Genomic DNA, 21,109 nt, shown 5'->3' with positions numbered 1-21,109 from the left:
AATTCAAGGCTGATTCATGATTTCCCGTTACCAATGCGGATTCGGCATCCCTCTTTAAGCGGCCAAGATGGAACTTAACGCCAGCAGAAACTTGGATTTGATCATAACTTGCTCTCAAAGAAATGTTCGATCTCTAGCTAGGGAAGTATTTGAGCTTTGTATATTTTGGAAACAAGGGAGTCTGGATTGGTAATGAGTCTCCATCCTTGCTTAGCCGGTAGAGCTAGTTGAAACCCATGCCACCCAAATGTTTTGGCCCACACATTCTTTCCCAAGATAGCTAGTGAAGTCCACTATCTTTATTTTCCCACCAGAATTTATTAATTAAGGATTTTTTTTCCAGATTTGAACAAAAAGTGTTTGGGAGAGGAGGTATATGTTGGCATTGTCTTCGCTACGCTCCTTAGTAGAATTTCTTTACTGGATCTCGAGAGGATTTTCTTGTTCTAACCTCCAATTCTCTGTCTAACCTTGTCTTCTATCCTATGTAAGCAAAAATGCATTTCTTATTACGTCCAATGCCGAGGTGCAGCCCCAGGTATATTGGTCACTCCAATATAGTCAGCCACTAGGTTCCGTTCCGATTGGTTTATGAGGTATTTCGATTGGAGCAGATGCATGACTTGTTGAAATTTATGCCTTGTCCAGAGAATGACTCATAGGCATTCAAGCAATCTTTTACAGTTATGGCTTATCTATCTTCTGCGCTTTGAAAAATAACAGGATGCCGTACGTATGCAATAAAATAAAATAAAAAAAGGTGGGAAATGCTCGGCGCACCTCTTGCAACTTTGCAGCAATGAATGCAACCTTCCATTTCTTACTTTTGTAGGAGATAAGAGTGGCCCTCAGCACATATTAAAAAGAGGTAAGGTGAAAGGGGATCACCTTTTCTAATTCCTCAAGAGGGAATGATGAGGTTGGAGAGTTTTTCATTTAACAACACTGTGTATCAAGCCGTCGTCACACAGTTCATACCCACCGGAAATCAAAGTCGAGGGCTCGAGGCAAAACATTATTGTTTCCAAGAAGTTCCATTCCATCTTATCGTGTGCTTTTGCCATATCAAGTTTCAATGTTGCCCACCCAGTATTACCATTTTGTTTATGGTTCAAAATAGTGCATTACCTCAATGGTCACCAAGATGTTGTCTGTTATTAGTCAACCTGGGATGAAGGCTTGAGGGTCACTGCTTTAGGCTGCCCCATACCTAAAATGGAGCAAACGTGCAAACTTACATGGCAAGGGTTTTCTTTTTTCTTCTTTTTTTTTTTTTTTAAAAAAAATTTTATTCTCAAAAAAAAAATATTTTCTCAAGATGTCACTTGTTTTGCAAGTTTGCACATTTAGCAAGCTTACAAATAAGTATTGTACTTGTTTTCTTTTTTCGTTTTTATAATTATTATTTTATTGTTATTATTATTAAATGTGATTTGAAATTATAGTGATGTAAAATTGAGGGATTTACTTTTGAAAGTGAATTATGACGGTAGAGAGGTAGAAATATGTTTTTTTTTTTTATTATTATAAACTTAATGATGAATAAGTAGCATTCACTTCTAATTGGTTGGCGGGAAGGAATTAGGTGGGAAAGGAATTGCAATTCCATAGAAAAGAATAACACGTGGGAATAAAGTAGGAGTTTAAATTCCAGTGTTTGGTTGGAGGGAATAAAATTATTAGGAATTTCAATTCTAATGTTTGGTATACATGAGAATTGAAAGGGAATAAGTAGTATAAAGTCCAAAATGCCCATTATTATTATTATTATTATTAAATGACAAGTACACAAAAAATATAACATATTAAATTCAAATACCACTCATATACCATATCTCTTGAACTAGACATATTGTAAAAAATATTTGAGAGTTTTGAGAAAACAGACTTTTTTTTTGAAATATGAGAAAACATACTTGATTAAGGTTGACCTAGAATGATTATGTTGATAGTTGTCGAAGATAATACACGGTATTAGCTAAAAGAGAAGGTCAGGTACAAATTTTAGGTTAAAAAAGATGGGTAATTTTGTCTCAGAAGTAGTTTTTTATTCCTAAAATCCATGGAATTAAAATCCCAAGGGAGACATGGGATTCTAATTCCATGAAAATGAGGGAATTGCAATTCTACGGAATTGCAATTTCTTTCAACCAAATGAAGGAATTTAGTTGGCTTCGGAATTATGTGTGTAACCCCTCACCTATTCCAATGAGTCTAGAGTTCGGAAAATATTTCTTTAGGCTATGACATTCTTGAGATGATCTCTCGATACTTCAAAAGGATTTTTATAAGTAAGAATAGTTATTAATAAGCTGCGATCATACGTGTCGGTCACGAACCGTAAAAATTCTAACGATGTATATACAGTTCGAATTTCCCTAGGAAATGGATTATTATGCATGATATGGTTAAGCATGAACTTCCTACTTAGTTAAGTTGGAAGAGGACGAACTATAAGAGTGAAAATTTATTACGGTCCTTCGTATCGCTGTACTTCGCGAGATACCGGAAAATTGTCCGATTTTAGCGGTTAATGACGGGATTATTTTTAGAATAATTTTGGTATTGAAATTTTCCCGAATTAAATTATATTCCTCCGAACTTTTATCTGATTTAACCCCTAACTGTCAAGGCAATGCTTATTCTTCAAGATTCACCATACTTACCATAGATATGTGACAAGTGTCACAATTATTTACCACGTGGTAATAGATAATTAATTAACAAGGATGAGTATGGGATAAGTCTTGCTAGCTAGAAACTTAAGCTCCAAGCTTCCCCATTCCTACCCCTTGTGGCCGAAAAATTAGAGAGGAAAGGAGAAGAGAAAATTTCATCTTCATCTTGTGATCAAGAAACTGCATAGCCAATTCCTTTACAAATTCTTCCATACTAGGTAACACTTTGATTTTTATTCGGTTAAAAGACTATAATTCTTTCCTAGAACTTAATTTTAAGTTAAGAATTCTTGAAAATATTGTTATTATGGTGTAAATTACTTAGGATCTTCGGTGGAAATTTGGAGGGAAGGATTACAACAATTTCTACGATGTTAAAAGCTACCTGAAAGGTAAGGAATCCCTTAAGTCGGTTTAGTCACTTGAAAATGGACAATTGCTAGTGAACTATGAGACTAAGAGTTTTACGTGGAAATTATGTGTTAAGTTTGAGGATTTCTTAGTTAGCTCATGAGACTACTCTTTGAATTTTGGAAATTTTTGTTTACATGTTCATAGCTAGTATATGCATGTATATGTTATATTTATGTCCATATAGGCTTATACTTATGAAAATCTTGGAAAATCAAGTTGTTACCACACTGTTTTCACTGCCCAAAACTGGCAGAATTTCAGGGACGCGACCCTGGACGCGCGTCCAGTAGACTCGGAACCAGGCAGAACGGTCGGGCGCGGCACCGGACGCGCGTCCGTCGTGCGTCCGATGGTGCGGACACCAACATGTCCACTGTGCGTGGATCTGTTTTCGACTGAATTTTCTTCCGAAATTTTTGCTCCTGCATGGCATAATGTTTGAAAGGCCTATGGGCAACTGAGTTCAATTTTTGAAAGAACAAACATTGTTTTGGAAGTTATGTACATCACTTTGGAAGAAAAATCTTGTTTTTAAGGAAAAAATATAACCCTTGTTACTTGAGAAATTTGTGTTGAAAAGCCATTGGCAAATGTGAATATTTTGGAAACATCGTTTGAAAGAAATAAGCTGTTTTGGGAGGCATTTTGTGAAAATGCTATTTGAATCCAGGAATGAAAGAATGTTTTGAAAACCTTAGTTTCTGGATAAGTTGTGGAGGACTTGATTAACCCACGGGAGGGCTTAATTTCCATAGCCCAGCGGTTGTTTACAAGATTGACCTACGGGAGGGCTTGAATGCCATGGCCCGAGGTTGTTGAGATGATTGACCTACGGGAGGGCTTGAATGCCATGGCCCGGGGTTGTTGAGATGATTGACCTACGGGAGGGCTTGAATGCCATGGCCCGGGGTTGTTGAGATGATTGACTTACGGGAAGGCTTGAATGCCATGGCCCGGGGTTGTTGAGATGATTGACCTACGGGAGGGCTTAAGTGCCATGGCCCGGGGTTGTTTACAAGATTAAGGAAGACATAGTGCCATGGCCCGGGGTTGTTTACAAGATTAAGGAAGACATGGTTCCATGGCCCGGGGTTGTTTACAAGATTAAGGAAGACATGGTTGACCTACGAGAGGGCTTAAATGCCATGGCCCGGGGATGGAGAAAGGGAGTTAAGAAAATTCACCAAAAAGGCCTCACACTTACCCAGGGAAAACTAAGTGAATTTTGACTATGAAAAATTAGTTACTCCGTAACCATGCTGAAGAGCAAAATGTAATGAATTTTGAGCACTGAAGGGTGCTGTTGAACTCTCTCTTTTGAGATAAAAATGATGAAAATTCCTGGAAATGAAAAGTTTTGCAAACTTGTCTGAAAGACGGAAAAGTGATTTTGAGCGGCAGCTATGCCATTATCTTTAATTGAGAAAAGTTTTATATGTTGATTTAACTGATATACTTTACTATACTTTCTACTATTGATAATCTGGTTGCAGGTAGATTTTCAACTCATGGGTAAACCTTACAGCTTTCAAATTATTATATTTCCAAAACCTTTGTTTACTTTTGAGTGACAATGGATTTCCTTGCTTAGCCGTCGTGCTAACTGCACTTCATTGTGTCTCTTATCAGATGCAGTCTAGCGCGGGCTCTTGCAGCCCAGGGAATTCTGGTGGTTCATCAGAGTTCATGTTCCCCATAATAGATTATGATGATTATGTGCAGTATCTAGCGGGTGACGACCCGTATACTCCCGGCTTCGCTCCTGACCCTCCAGCTCCGGCCTATGCTCCTGATCCTACTCCTGCTCATGTTCACGCAGTTGTACCTGTCTGTCCTCCTGCTCCCAGTAGTCCATTGAGTTTCATTGATGCTATTCAGGCGAGTTATGGGTTCTACCCCATCGAGGTTTTAGAGGGGAGTGACCCNGGCGAGTTATGGGTTCTACCCCATCGAGGTTTTAGAGGGGAGTGACCCTCTCGAGTTCGTTGTTCACTACCCTTATCCGTGGGATCCTAGTCCCCTGGATAGTTTTGATGAGTGGAAGATGGTAAACACCCCATGTAATTTCCTAGATCATATCATCTGGTTTGAGGGCGAGTGGCACCTTGTTTGGGGAACGTATACCGGCCCAGTGTACCGCCCACTAGAGTAGTTTGTGCCCCAGGGATGAAGTTAAAGCTGACCTTTTTGTGTAAATATTTTTTTGTAGCCATGGTACTTCCAAGTTGGCTAGTAGGGTCGGGAATAGCCCAAACTTTTGTTCTAATGGGCCGTAAGAAAACTCTTGTACATATTCGTAGCTAGCATAGCTACCCTTTTGCTGCTACTATATATATATATATATGAACTTATGATGGGTAATGACGCTATGAAACAGTTTCCTTGTCTTCAGCTTGTGCACCTAGAGTGAACTCTATCTAGATTTGATTGGGTTCAGTCTAGGTATGACGGTAACTACTCCGGATGTACGGTATAGCCGAGCCGGGGTGTTACAATGTGTGAATGGAATTTAAATTCCCTCCAACCAAACGGCCTATAAAAGTGAGAGTATTGACCTTTCAAAAAAAAATGAGACTATTACATTATTTATAAATAAGATACCTTATTTGAGTTTTGTTGGATTTTGTATATGTCTGTATTTTTTTTTTGTCCTGCTCCATTATTTTGGCTTTCATTACAAACAAAGAATCATTACCCGGCCGGACATGCTTTTTTGAATTGGATTCCAAAATATTGTGAATAAAAAAATCGGTCAAAACAAGCAAACACGGATGATGATGTAGTGTTGTAGTTAAAAGCTAACACTCCTCTTCATGAGAAGTGTTACCTTTTAATATTTTTTTTAGTCAGGCAATCATTAGCTTTAAATGATTAGTAAAAAATGTAATGATTAGTGTAATGATCATGTAGCTTTAAATGATTAGTTAGTTATTAGAATGATTAGTTATTAATGATTAATTAATGATTAGATGTATGATTTTTTAATTATTTGGATTGATGATAATAAAATTATTATTTTGTCATACTTGTGCAATAATTATTATTGTGAGTTAAAGATAAGCTAGTAACGCTAAAACTTGTACGATAAATTTCTGTTTTAAATTGCTACAATTCAACATATTTAATATACATTTGTAAAATAAAATAAAGCACCGGTGTCGTCCAAAAATTTAGTGGTGTTCCCTGCAAGTTAAGTTAATGAAGTCTTGTTAAAAACAAGAAATTGAATGGTAATATAAATTAGGGAAATTGCATATATGTTTGTACATGGGGTGGTAATGTCGCGAACCAGTTCCACATAATGTCGCGAACCAGTTCCACATAATGTTGGACCGACTGAGGGAGAAACTCATCCATTGTTGGTAATTGCAATTGCCTACCACCTTGATCGGATGACTCTCCCTTGTGAAAGTCCTGTATTGGGTGGCTCGAAGGCATATTGTTGTATGTAGGACGAGGTTCATAATTATGCATGTGAGGTTGGGGTTGTTGATAGGATGACCCAGGTTGGGTGGGGTCCTACACTGCACTCGCTGGGGTCGTATAATTTGGATATTGAAATAAAGATGGAGCGAATGAAACAACCCCATATGATGAGTACTCCCCAAACTGGGTAGTAGTAGGGGCACCATACGAACTACTAGTAGTATGGGTACCATACGAACTAGTAGAAGGGCCCGACTCATCCTCGTCTAAAGAGGAATTCATCGTAACGGGCAACAGATTGTCCCTCCTACCACAATCATCCATACCCTCATCCTCATCATCTTCCTCTTCATTAGCTTGACCGGCCCATGCATTTCCCTCAGCCTGGACGCCTTGATGCATAACACGGCCATGCCCACGCCTACCGCCTTGTCCCGCACGCCCCCGCCGCTGCTCCCTATTGCGACGCAGATCCTGAATCGGTTCATCTGAGTCAGGTGCATTGTCAAGCATCTCATCAGTGACATACTCTAAATATGCGTACGGGGTCGATTGCAACAAGTTGAGAGCCTGTCCGGTCATGTTCACAACGGTTGGATTACTTTCACCTTCATCAATTGAGCGCCTCCCGGTAAGACCCAGGCTTCGCACCCCATATATCTACGCCACAAAAAATATATAACACATCAAAATCATAACATAATAATCTTAAACGCATGAATATTTAAAAACAGCACATACTAACCACTTCAGTATAAGCGGCGGACAGTGACTGATAACCCTCACGTACAGCATGTGCAGGATTACCAATGATGCGGCGCCCACACTGGTGGTACCACCTCAGGTAGGCATAGCTTACACTATGTTGACCCTGGGGCACTTGCATATGGACGACACGGTTCGATGCATCAACATAGACTTGCACATAATCTATATGTTTGTCCAGCCAATTTGAAATATATCTCCTTGACCGTCCGCTCAAATCGTGCAAGTCCTTACGGAATTGCACTGGATGAGGTACGTCTTGAAATCCATGAAATTGTCTGCAGAAGCGGTTAGGGAAATGATATTCAACGACATAATAAAATATGAGTGGTACATCTGCAGTCCATATTTCTTCACCCTGTTGGTCCCAAGGGGATGGGTACAAGTCTAGAGAGGGGGGTGAATAGATTTGTATAAGATTTTGCAAATCTTTTTTGACCTCTCATGTGTATTGGACTTAGGATGTTTAGGTCCGATACCTCACAAAATGAAGACAAAGTTTTATGCGCAGCGGAAAAGTTATCCCCTTTTAATTTGCACGAGTTTGAGTTAGTTCGAGAGGTGTAGTTATATGCAGTGCAGTTCGAGAGTTAGATCGAGAGATAAAAACAGAAAGTAAATGCGAGAGAGATTTTTAAGTGGTTCGGCCAACCCACCTACGTCCACTCTTCTTCCAGAAACTCCCTGGAAGGATTGCACTAAAAACTTCCCTTTCTAGTACAATATCGAGCGCTTGAGCTTTGATCACGAAGCCCGCCTCAAGCCTCAGGATCTTCACAAGACAGCTCCCAGGTTACTCCGCCTCTCCTCAGGTTTTTCTCCCCGCTTCCAGTTACTCCACCTCTCGAGCACTTGAGCTTTGATCACCAAGCCCGCCTCAAGCCTCAGGATCTTCACTAGACAGCTGCCAGGTTACTCCGCCTCTTCTTGCTTAATCCAAAGCAAGGACTTTTGGTTGTCACGGTTGAATGTAACAAACTCCAATCTGACCACAAGCTATCGTTGAATCAACTTCAATGTAGAGCAGCTTCGGTCACCTTCTAGATGTGTAGCAGTTTAAGCTTTGTAACTCTCTCAAACACTAAGATGTGTTTTTCTCGCTATTTTTGAATATCAGGATGATATTCCGGATTGAGCACTTGCACTTGAATGTTTGAATCAGACACCTCTTAAGATTTTCGAATGAACCTTCTCTTTTTTTTTGTGTCTTCACGTCCTTTTTATATGAGAGTTGAGGAATAATTCCGTTGGAGGGAAAATTATTCCGTTTGAAATTTGTCTCCCATGCTGTGTATGGGACTTGCATCTTTTCAGCATTTTTATGGAGTGGTGGTCTTGTAACTTGTACCTTTTGTTTGGTAGTGGATATTCCATAATCCACTTTCTTGAGTCCATGCTCCACTTGCTACTCTTGGTAAAAGTTACTCTTTTTATATTCTCATTGATCCTCGTTTTAGGGAATAAGACCGACTTTGGATTGGTGCACCTTTTATCCGTTAGTTGTGGAATTCTGATGTGGCATCCACTTCTAGCACCTCCTTAATATTTTATCTCCATGATATTCTTCTTCTCCAACTTTATCCATGCTTCCTGACTGTCATTTAGCCTTTTGGAGAAGTGTCAGTTTATCGAGACCAAAGATGATGTCTCGACCCCATGTATCGAGAGATCTATCTCTCGAACTTCTGCTTATGTCTCGAACTGGATTGTTGTATCGAGAGGTCCTACCTCTCGAACTCTGCTTATGTCTCGAGACTTAGTTGATGTCTCGCAGACCCTTATTCCTCCAGTGTTGTCTCGTGCCTTCTACTGATCTATCTATGAGATTACAACACGAGACTTCTAAGATGTTCATACAAGTTTCACCTTAAGCTTAAATATCTTCCGAGTTGAGCTCAAGTTACCCGGTTGTATTTTTCGCTCTTAGTTTACTTGTCGAACTTACATTGATTCCTATCTTTCGAGACTTATGGGATTCTAAAATACATTTTGGTATCATCAAAACCTATTACATTATGTTCCTAACACACCCGCCTTGCAATAGTCGGGCAAAATTGCCATAACTTCGTCGTACGGGGTGAACACAAACTGCAAAAAAACGTAATATATATATTTCACAGTTTTATAATGATATTTGTTATGTAATCTAAAATCGTAATATAATATCATAGTATAAATTAAACGCTATAGAAACTTAAGTTGCGTTCGTACGTACGATCTAATTGGTCTCAAAATGCTCGGACAACGTGTGCGGTCACATTAGAACAACCATGTGAACAGACCCACCTATAGTTGCAACTACAAACTTAAGTTAAGGAAACACTAGATTATCAAATATAAATCGATTAACGTATTTAATACTACTAACCTCGCGCCGAGTGGCAAATCACCCAACGTCTCCACAGGTAAAACACCTTGTGGCCTAACCATGGGCAACCGCTCCCATGCATGCCCATAACTGCAATAGAACCATGCAGCCGCATACTGTTGTAGTGTTGTAGTTAAAACCCTGGCATAGCGCTCTGTACAAATACGCTAATACTGCTGAACCTCAACTATACGTACTGCACTCTTCAAAATTATTTATGATATGTAAAAAAGAACACTTTACATCTCTTTTTGTTGTCCCGGAGAAAAAAAATCCTCCTAATAAATGAAAAATTAACCGTTGCGTTGCGAATTCAACCTCTAAATCTGTGCTCTGAACGGTTAATTCTCCGACTTCAGGTATAGCACTAGACAAAATTTTATTTCCTCTAATTGAAGCTAAAGGCGGAGTAAAACCTAAAAGTTTAGTACATAGGTCCTGCCAATACTATGGGTCAGCCCGGTCTTGTAGTTCGATTACAGGAAAACTTATAACCCTCAAACCAAATAACACTTCAACGTCTTGAAGTGTTATGCCCACCTCGACGAAGGGCATATGAAATGCATGGACCTCAGGACGCCACCGCTCTAAAAGAGCTGAAATAAGTCCATGGTCTACTTGCATTGATGCAATTGTAGAAACACCATAACTATGGGTACTTTGACAGACTAAAACTGATGGATCTATAGGTCCCGGACGAAAAGCACGTCCTTGTCTTGCCATATCTTTAAAAAAAATTATTATATAAAACAATTACAATATGTTACAAATATAAGAATATGAAAACAGATGTAGCATTTTCCATTTAAAAAAAAATTTCGAATACTACCACGGGCCTTAATCGCCTGTGGTAGGTTTCTAAAAAAAATTGCAATAATCAAAATAAATTGAAAATGGAGTTCAAAAAAAAATTGAAAATGCTACAACGGGCCTTGGTCACCCGTTGTAGCAATTTCCATTAAAACAAATTTTCAAATACTACCAGTAGAAAGATCGACATTTAACAAAAACAAGCAACAAACTCAGGACCATATTGAATCACAGCAACCCAACAGGTACCTAAAGGATAATGATCATCATTCAACTTCAAATGCATTAAAGCTAGGGGCTATCTTTGAAAATATATAATACACATTATGCTAACAAACATGGTATATTGGTGAAAAATATAGTTGTAGTTGCATTCCTTGTTACACCTAATATATTTAAAGTGATGCTTTCAAGAGCATCAAGATCCTCCACTGCATTATGTTCCTCATCAAGTTTCAGATATTTCCGTGTTTTTTCTAAAAAAAAAAAATTGAAAATGCTACAACGGGCCTTGGTCACCCGTTATAGCATTTTCCATTAAAAAAATTTTCAAATACTACCACGAGCCTTAATCGCCCGTGGTAGGTTTGTATAAAAAAAATTACAATAATCAAGATATTGACAAAACATCATTCTAAGTAAACATGTCATCCTAATACTAACAGGGATTAAGAAATGTCACTAGAAGCAATGGGTGCCACAATCTCAAATTTATCATCCATCTACTTTTAATTCCAATACCATCCCAATAATAAAAAACTAGAAGAAAATATTATTTTAGTACACAATTAGAAATACAAATTAAATAGAACAAATAGAACAATTTAAAACAACTGAGTAAAATTAAAAAAAAAAGTGTTATAATAAATATATTTATGTGGCCATTATTTGTGTAACCGTTGTAACGGTCACCATACTTAGTATTGTTATTATTACTTGTATATTATATATATTGGGGTTTTCCCACTTGTAAAGATACAATGATCATGAATAAGAATGCTCTCCCATTCTCCTTGCTTCTATTCTCTGTTTATATATTTCCTGCAAAATACCAATCACCGGTTAGGAGCTAAAAGGCCAACGGGCACAACAAATCACTTTTCCAACACATTATCAGCACGCTCAAATACACCATGGTGAACGGTAATTTTATAAGTTTTTCTGAATCTGTGGTTTTTTATAATGAGCTTATATGCCTTCTGGTGTTATACATATATGAATTCTTAGCATATAGTTTCTTATGCACTTTTTATTATCCACATGAATTCATCGAGTGTATATGTATATATTTTACAGTATGCTTACTCACAATTTTCTTTTCTCTCGCAAATATTTTTTTGGCATACATCATCTGTATCTGAGGATATACATATTGTTTCTTGTACAAATTTTTAAAATACTGGTTGAAATTAAAATCAATTCTCAGAATACATATTTATATTAGTATTCCACATGTTTTTGTGATCGCGACGGCACTACGCGATCGAACTCGATGGCAGCAATTTTGGAATCGGCTTGGATGCCTGATCTTTTATTCGAAATATATAAAAATACTTTCCTAAAATAATAAATAGTATCGATCCTGTATACATATATTTCTCAGATCGTATATTTTTTTTCTAAAATAAAAATAAAATTCGAATGTATATATGTTCATATATCATTCCAGATTCCAAATCACAACAGAGTTTTTTGGAGAAATTAAAACTTTGTGAAAAAAGCTTTTTTTAACTGAGAAAATTATCAGAACCTGCTTTCTGGCTGACCTATCGCCGCTACTCACGGTGGCGTCGCCGTTGTCCTGATCGGCGTCCTGGTTGTCGCCAATGGCTTCGTTTCCGCTGGCTACGTTCCGATGGAAAGTGGTGACAATGGCAATGGCTTCGATCCACTTGTGCTTTAACGGTGTTGGTTGTATGGCGATGGAAAGGGAGGCGTCGGCGGTGGTGGAGATGACGACTAGCGTGCAGGCATCAGCATATACCGCGTTCGGCGGTGGTGGCTGCAAACGGCGCTGCTCGGCCTACAGCGGCACTGGCGACCGTCGACGGTGGCACTCGCGCTGACCGACGGCTCTCGGTCGACAAGGTCCCCTTCTCCGGCGTCGTTATCTCTCCACCCCTCACATTTATTTCTTTCTCTCGTTCTGTTTTTCTGGGAGTTTTGAATGGCTGCTGAATATGCTAGGGTTGATCTAAAAGAATAACCAGATCAAATGGCTCCCTATTTTTTTTTCAATGGTTTTTGGGCCAGGCCTAATCATGCAGCACAATATTCTTTTCTTTGGACTCAATCATTTATACAAAGCCAATAAAGTTTATATTATTATTATATAGCCCAACTCATAGATCATTGTTTTATAAACCATTGGGCATTTTTTGGACAACAATGATCAAACCCTTTTGTTGGAAATCCAACTTATATCTTTTATTATTCAAAACAGAAAAATAATAAACTTCAAGTTGGATTGCGACTTCATTCGTCCAACCATCCACCGTAGCCTTTCACCATTGCAAAGTTATCCTCAACCTTCTCATTAGGATAACGGTTCACCTTCTCATTAGGATGACGGCTCACCTTCCCATCATCTTCTTGATGTTTAAACTTCTGCTCCTTTTTCTCTTGTTTTTGGATAGACAATGGTGAGTAATCAATTGAAACATCACCATTTATAGACAATGGTGAGTAATCAATTGAAACGTCACCATTTATAGACAATGGTGAGTAATCAATTGAAACGTCACCGTTTATGGACGTTTCTTGCTTGAAGGGGAATAATACGATCTTCTTTGAGCCAGTTTTTCGCCCTTCGCCTATTGCCTCCTGAACAGCTGACGCGATTGCTGGTCCAGGCAACTGGCCTTTTGAGATTTTATCCCCAACTTTTGAAAGCTCCATTTTTTTGTGAAGATAGAATAGAAATGATATCCCTTCCTGTAGCAAGGGTCCTCTATTTATACATATTCAATATTCAATAAACACATTATTTCCTAATCTTAAAGATTATTAAGAATCATATTTTTGATTTAATAAGATTTTATTAAATTATTAAGAATCATATTTTTGATTTAATAAGATTTTATTAAATCATACTTTGATATAATAAGAGTATATCAAATCATGCCATAACAATAGCATGAGATATCCAGAGTATATCAAATCATGCCATAACAATAGCATGAGATATCCGGGAATCTCACTTACGATTTTCTCAAAAATCAATTCTCTCTGTGATTACGGTAAATAATGCAATGCTTTATTCTTGGAGCATGAACAACAGATGAAAATTATAATATTTTCTTCTTTTTTTGTCATGAGACAATTCTACCCAAAAGCTCTAAACCTAAAGGGACAATACCTTGTTAAAACCAACTACATTGCATTGCCTACATAAAATGCATATGTTGGTCAGAGCATACTGGTAGCCTTTTATGGTCCTTTCCGGATGATCTTTCTAAGGTTCCTTTTTGAGAGCTCTGGTCGAGCCTCACTTTTACCCTATCAGTTCTATCTATCCCAGAAATGATAGGTTATTCCTCTATAAATTACGATAGTAATACTGTTGCAAATATTCTGAACGAATACATGATCTATGAAGATCACTATCCATCAATGGTGATAGTTCATCCCGATATGAATAATCATTAGTAAGATCATTCTGGTAATAAGAAGAGGAATAAGAAATTAAAAATATATATTTTCTCTCGATATTGTATGCATCATCTTATACGACATTCATTGCTTTAATTTTCTTAAAAGCTATTTCGGCACTCTTGAGAAATCATACCATACTTATGAGTATCATTTGGTTTGCCAAAATGTCGTCTAAGACCCAACCAGGTATTGATGATTTTGGGGACATCATACTTGATATATTTTCAAATCTAGCAAAGTGCATATCAGTATCAATCCCCCATCAACCTAGTATGTGTAAACATTTCCCATATTCTGCGTTCCTATTCTTAGTGTGCAGTCCAATTGCTATATTACCACAATTTGAGTATCTTTTATAGGCTATAAAACTCCATATATTTACATAAAGCCCATGATAAGGAATCAATAGATACGCTGACTGCATACTGAAGATCAGTTTCATGGCATTAGGGGGAGATATACCCAAATTTAAATGCCGAGAAATCCCATGAAATGGAATTATCTTCATTATAATCCACGTACTAGTAAAACTGAACCAGAAGTTCAGTAGATAGTCTATTTTCGATATTAGCAAATAATCTGCCAAATATATACGAATAATGTATAATTATATACACTGATCATGTTGATCAGAAAAGAGTGACAAGGTCCCATTTATGATCCCCAAATTGGACCAAATAATATATATCTCGATACTCCTTGACGCCCTAAGGAGATCTATCGGTTAAGAGATATGAAACATAATGCTAGCAGAGAAACATTGTCACTTTTGCCTTAAAAGGAATTATGTCCTGAAGACGTTCGTCCAGATGACGAAAACCCTAGTAAGGTGCACCAACAAACTTAATACTAGGGATGCGGAACAATCAGATCTTAATATTTGGGAAATGTCAACGATCTGGTTAAAAATTGTCATGATTTTGGGAGAAAATTATATAGTTGTCGACAACACACGCCTATATAGTTGCTCATTTAAATAAACTGGATCCAGGGTGAGGTGCTAGAAGCATCCTCATTATTTAATATTTAAAGGAGCAAGTAAAGGCATAGCTCGACTCGCTAAATTCTCTTGATAAATGTACACCATTGAATGATAACCCTGTTGGTTACAAATGGTTGTTTTTACGAAAGAGATGATGTGGTATAATAGCGAGTGCTTGTAACACATGGGTTCACGCAGAAACCCTTGATCAAATCTCCCATGTACGATGACATTAAGTTCCGCTATATAAGATAAATGGCAGAATAAACTTAGATATGCAGCTAATAAACGTCTTGACCATATGACAATAGGGTCACTGGACGGTATGGTCTTTATATGACCCTAGCATAGATCATATTTGACTGAGTAATTCTCTTTTTTAAAGAAAGAATTATGTCATTATGAATTCGTTAAAGGATTACGAATGGAGTTATTACCCTCATTTAGAAGGGATAATATGTACCATAAGTACTACTGTTCTTTATTGAATTGTAAATGAGCATAGTATTACTAAATTTGATCCTTGATGGATTTATAATTACAACATGTTTGTTGTCGAAATACAAAGCCTTTACTTAATAGTAAAGCAATTAACTGAGTAATTTCCTCCCGAAGTAGGAAAATAAAAAAAATCAAAATATACAGTAGTACTTATTGAATCATAAAGAGCATAATGGTATTAGCTCCAAAAACGAATTTTAGAAATGAAAAGACTTGGTAAACCAATTATCACCTCGACCTGCTGATCGAGTATTTCCTTGAAAGGAATTTATACACCAATCAGTCTATTTTTAGAAGGATTTCATATAGATATGTATGATTGACTTATCACACTAACGGTTATATCTCTTGAAGAAGATAATGAACCGTTTAGACTCAAAAATGATACTTAGGACATTCAGGGACTTAAAGTCCATTACTTCATTATTATTGGAACATTATGGAAGAACCAGAAGTTCCGTGATCGTATTAGGACTGACATTGTCCTTATAATGAAATCACTTATAACTCCTAGTGCTCCAAATATCCTCTAGTAAAGATATGCGATAAACCAATGTTTGTTTCTCATAGATCACTTGGTTTATGCATGTTCTACCTTCACTACCGTATGAGAGGATAATAAAAGCATGGTTTAAGTAGGTATGGTTAAAGAATATTGGCTATATTCAACCCACATAAACCCAGATGAGTCACGAGAAACATTGTATAAAATATTAATTTACAGTGACAATCCTGAAGATTGCCATATCATCTCCTCTACGCTCCTTTTGAAACAATTATTCTACTTTAAGCAATGTAGAAATCGAAGATAGTTATCTTCAGGGGGAGATGTTGGACTACATTTACTTATTAAACCAATCCTGAAGATTGGGTGGGTCCTTAAATGGACCAACAATTGTACACTTTTGCAACCTATATACCATGTACTCTTTATCCTCACTAGTTTTCCCATTGGGTTTTCCTAGTGTGGTTTTTAACGAGACATGAGTATGATATAATAAACGAGGAGAAAGTTGCAAATAAATACTTAAATAGATGAACCTCGAAATCTTGAAGATTATGCCCTAAAGGCTTATGATTGTACTCTTTTTCCCTTAACTAAGTTTTTCCCACCAGGTTTTCTTAAGTTATGGTTTTTAACGAGGCAATCAGGAAGGTTGTTGTCTTTAGGGGGAACAACAACATACACATAAATTATTGGTCTAGAAGACCACCACTTTTTACAAATCCTGAAGATTAAACACAAAAAGTTATGATTGTACTCTTTTCCTTAACTAAGTTTTGTCCCACTGGGTTTTCTTAGTGTAAGGTTTTTAATGAGGCAACCAGGACAATATATATATCATGTAGTCTTTTCTTCAACTAGGTTTTTCCCACGTGGTTTTCCTAGTGAAGTTTTTAACAAGGCATGAAAGTATTTGAATATACCATTCATATACATTGTACTCTTTTTATGTCTAGGTTTTTCCCATAGGATTTTCCTAGCAAATTTTTAAACCAGGCAAGATCGTGAACGAATAATGTCCAAGGGGGAGTGTTATAATAAATATATTTATGTGGCCATTATTTGTGTAACCGTTGTAACGGTCACCATACTTAGTATTGTTATTATTACTTGTACATTATATATATAGTATTGGTGTTTTCCCACTTGTAAAGATACAATGATCATGAATAAGAATGCTCTCCCATTCTCCTTGCCTCTATTCTCTGTTTATATATTTCCTGCAAAATACCAATCACCGGTTAGGAGCTAAATGGCCAACGGGCACAACAAATCACTTTTCCAACAAAAAGAACTTACTTGAGGAAGGAAAGCTTTTGGTGGATACAATTTCTTCTAAGATGTTGAAAACTTGTTATCTAGAATAGGAGTGATAGAAATAAATTTTGGGAAGTAGTATCTGATGAGAAGAAATTTACTCGAAAATAGATTAAATAACCACGGGTCGGTCAAACTTAGATCGAATTTATTTCAGTCATTGAGCTTGCTTTTCACGTGATGTTTCAGTCATTTAGCAAATTCACTTTTACTTTTCTGAAAAGCAATTGGCTTTTCATTTCAGTGAAAAGCAAAAGTGATTTTGCTTTTCAGAACTGAAAAGCAAAATCACTTTTGCTTTTCACGTGAAATGAAATGTATATTATATATATATATATATATATTTTATTTTATTACTACCACGACGCATGATGCACCGTGGTAGTCTTACTTTTTTTTTTTGAATTTTATGTAGTTTTTGGCTACGCATGAAATGTACGTTTTATATATTACATGTCAGAGTGCAATAGCTCTCACAATAAACCACGTAATTGTAGAACTAGTGGGACTATGATAATGCATATCCGAGACAGTGGGCGGTGACAACTCGAGGCATGCTAAATACAAATTCAAATATATAGAGTATTAGTAATATTGTAAATGATAAAAAATTAAAAAACCTTTTAGAGTTTAAATTAAATTTCACCGTACAATGATTTCTAGGTTCTTGGAAGTAAACATCATACTGTTGGAGATACCGGCCCGGGGTATTGATGATCTTGATGATGAATTGACAAAGTTCAACGTGTCCGCGTACTGAAGTTTGATGAAGAAAATTGAATCCAATTACGTCGCACACCAGTTGCCACCTCGGAGTAACCTCAATATGTTCAATAGTACCATCAGCAGATACCGATCGAGTAAAAATATGGATTCTTTTTCCATTATAAGTATAGATAAAATACTCAAATGACACCCTATAATCTTCGCTAATGTAGTGATTTACCCAATAATTTGAAAAAATATCCATATTTTAAATTTAGTGAGAGTGAAGAAGAATGGCTTTGATAAGAAGATGTTCAAACAAAATGCTATTCGTATGGTATTCTGGCAGAATGCATGTATGTAACTATATATAATGAAATTTTGATTTGATATAATCAATAAATATAAATTTAACTTGAGAGGATTTGACGTAAGATTTGATTGGTCTTTGGCTAATGTATTATACTTAGTTTCAATTGTATTAAGCATTACTGTAATAATTTGTATTTTATTAATTAAGAATCTGATGTTTCCTCTTAAAACCCAGAGAAATGGAACTTGTATACATATCCTTTTATACTTGACTGCAGTAAACAATATTTGCAAATAAGAAGTGCTAGAGTTTCTTGAAAATTGTTATAGCCCTTTTTAGCATGGTTTTTTTTTTTAATTTCAAAAGTTTTATGAATGTTATTAATGTTAAACATCATTGTTAGTATCTTCTTATTTGTTGTAGTGCTTATATTTAAAATAGTAAAGAGCTTACTTGTTTAAATTCTAATCTTCACTAATAAATTATTTATATCATTTGAACGGGGAGCATTGAGACGATAATATAATTTCATTATTTCTCTAATACATTTGTTAACAATGATTAACAGGATCATTGATAATAGGAGAAAACATGTTGCTCATATGAAGATACTATGAGTTAGAAGAAGCACTAACATCAAATAATCACATTTATTTTGATAATTTTTGTTTAAATTCTTCACACAATGCATCAACTTTCATCAAATGTTCATGATTTTACTTAAGTATTTCATTTTGAAAACGGGTATAAATTTCTTTTGGTGTAGGATTTCTTGGACTACCATCCTTGGATATTGAAGTAGACGAACAAGATGTTGATGTCTCAGCATTATGGGATGGATCGCCATGTTCTTCCACGAATTTGTTGAAAGCTTGAACAGCTTCTTCTCTAGACGAGAAAGATCTATACAAATTGTCTCCTGGACGACACCCAATGGGTATGACACATACTCCTTACCATATTCATACTCTAGAAGAGTGGGAATACTTTGTTCAGCAAACATCTACAGTAGATGATCTACACATTTATGTTAGACCAACATTGAATGAAACACACCAACAGTATGTTGATTTCAGTAATTTTGGTCATAACATAGAAGAACAACGATTTTACTACAGAGAAGCATCGGTTGGTGCTACTTTATTGCCATCAACAATACCATCAACGTCACAGTCGATACAAGCTCATGACAGTAAAGACTCCGAACAAGAACCGATACTGTCACAAACCTCAAATAGTTCCGATGGAGAAGATTCAAATGATCAATTTTCTATGGATTTCGACTCATTTGAAGAAACACAAGGCACTTCTTCAAATGATCGAAGTCGACGCCACAATGTTCCTAACTCTGAAATTCCTTACTATCACGCTCCGGTGTCATTTGCTACAGGATATTCAGAAAAGGACGATGAAGAAATGGTCTCCTACGACCCCTCAACAAATGAGATCAAAGTCGGGATGGTTTTCAATTCTTTCAAGCAGCTAAAAAAAGCACTTCAAATTTACACCATCGCGCAAAGAAGACAAATGCATTCCTCGTACAAAAATCCCAAGTCTTGCTATATTGTGTGTCGCACTGCCAATAATCCAGAACAACCATGTTTTTGGAATTTGTCTGCCAAGAAATTAAGAGGGGTGACAGACGAGTGGATTATCACAAAGTTCCTAGATGCCCACACGTGTAGAAGTGATTTCAATCCGGGTGCGTCAGAGAAGTTGTGCACTAGTGCACTAATATCTGATTTGATTTTTCAAAAAATCGTCGCCGACCCAAAGTACAAGATAAAACACATCCAGGTTGATGTGAAACAGCACTACGGGTTCGACGTTACTTACAAAAGGGATGGTACGCACGTCAGAAGTGCATTGAAAGCATCTATGGCGACTTCAAAGAATCGTACACGGAGTTTCCAAAATTCTTGCAAATGCTGAAGGCAGCTAACCCAGGTACGATTGTTGAGTTAAAATTGAATCCCCACAGAGAAGGTCATAACCATGGGCATTTTTTGTATGCATTCTGGGCTTTCAAGCCCGCAATTGACGGTTTTCGGTTTTGCCTTCCTGTTATTGCCGTTGACGGTACACATCTGTACGGCAAATACAAGGGCCATCTCCTATTAGCGGTCGGCACGAATGCTAACAAGGAGATTTACCCTCTGGCCTACTCCATTGTTGACTCTGAAAACGCGACTAGTTGGACCTGGTTTCTCAAACGACTAGCAAGACATGTCTTTTCTGATCTTCCTTCAATTTGCATCATTTCGGATAGACACGCCGGGATCGACTCGGCATATAATAAATTTCCTGAATTACAAAGCAGTCGAGTCAAGCGACGTTTTTGTCTGAGACACATACGAAGTAATGTGATGACCATGTTCAAACATCCTAGACTGAAAGCATTGGTATGGGAAGCAAGTGCTGCAGTTACCAAAAGCAAATTTCGTTCGTCAATGCAAAGCATCCAACAATACTGGCCAAATGCCCACAATTATTTATCTGCAATCGACCCCGAAGGGTGGGCCTTGTCCTATGATGGTGGTCACCGGTATGGTATAATGACAACTAATTCGTCTGAATCATATAATAATTCTTTAAAGGGTTGTCGAATGCTACCGGTTACGGCAATAGTAAGACATACTTTCCACAAGTTATGCATAATGTTTGCCGACAG

The sequence above is a fragment of the Ipomoea triloba genome, chromosome 1 (assembly GCF_003576645.1).
Source record: "Ipomoea triloba cultivar NCNSP0323 chromosome 1, ASM357664v1".
In the NCBI taxonomy this organism is placed as follows: Eukaryota; Viridiplantae; Streptophyta; class Magnoliopsida; order Solanales; family Convolvulaceae; genus Ipomoea; species Ipomoea triloba.
The sequence above is the reverse complement of the archived record's forward strand: the minus strand, read 5'-3'. Positions refer to the sequence as shown.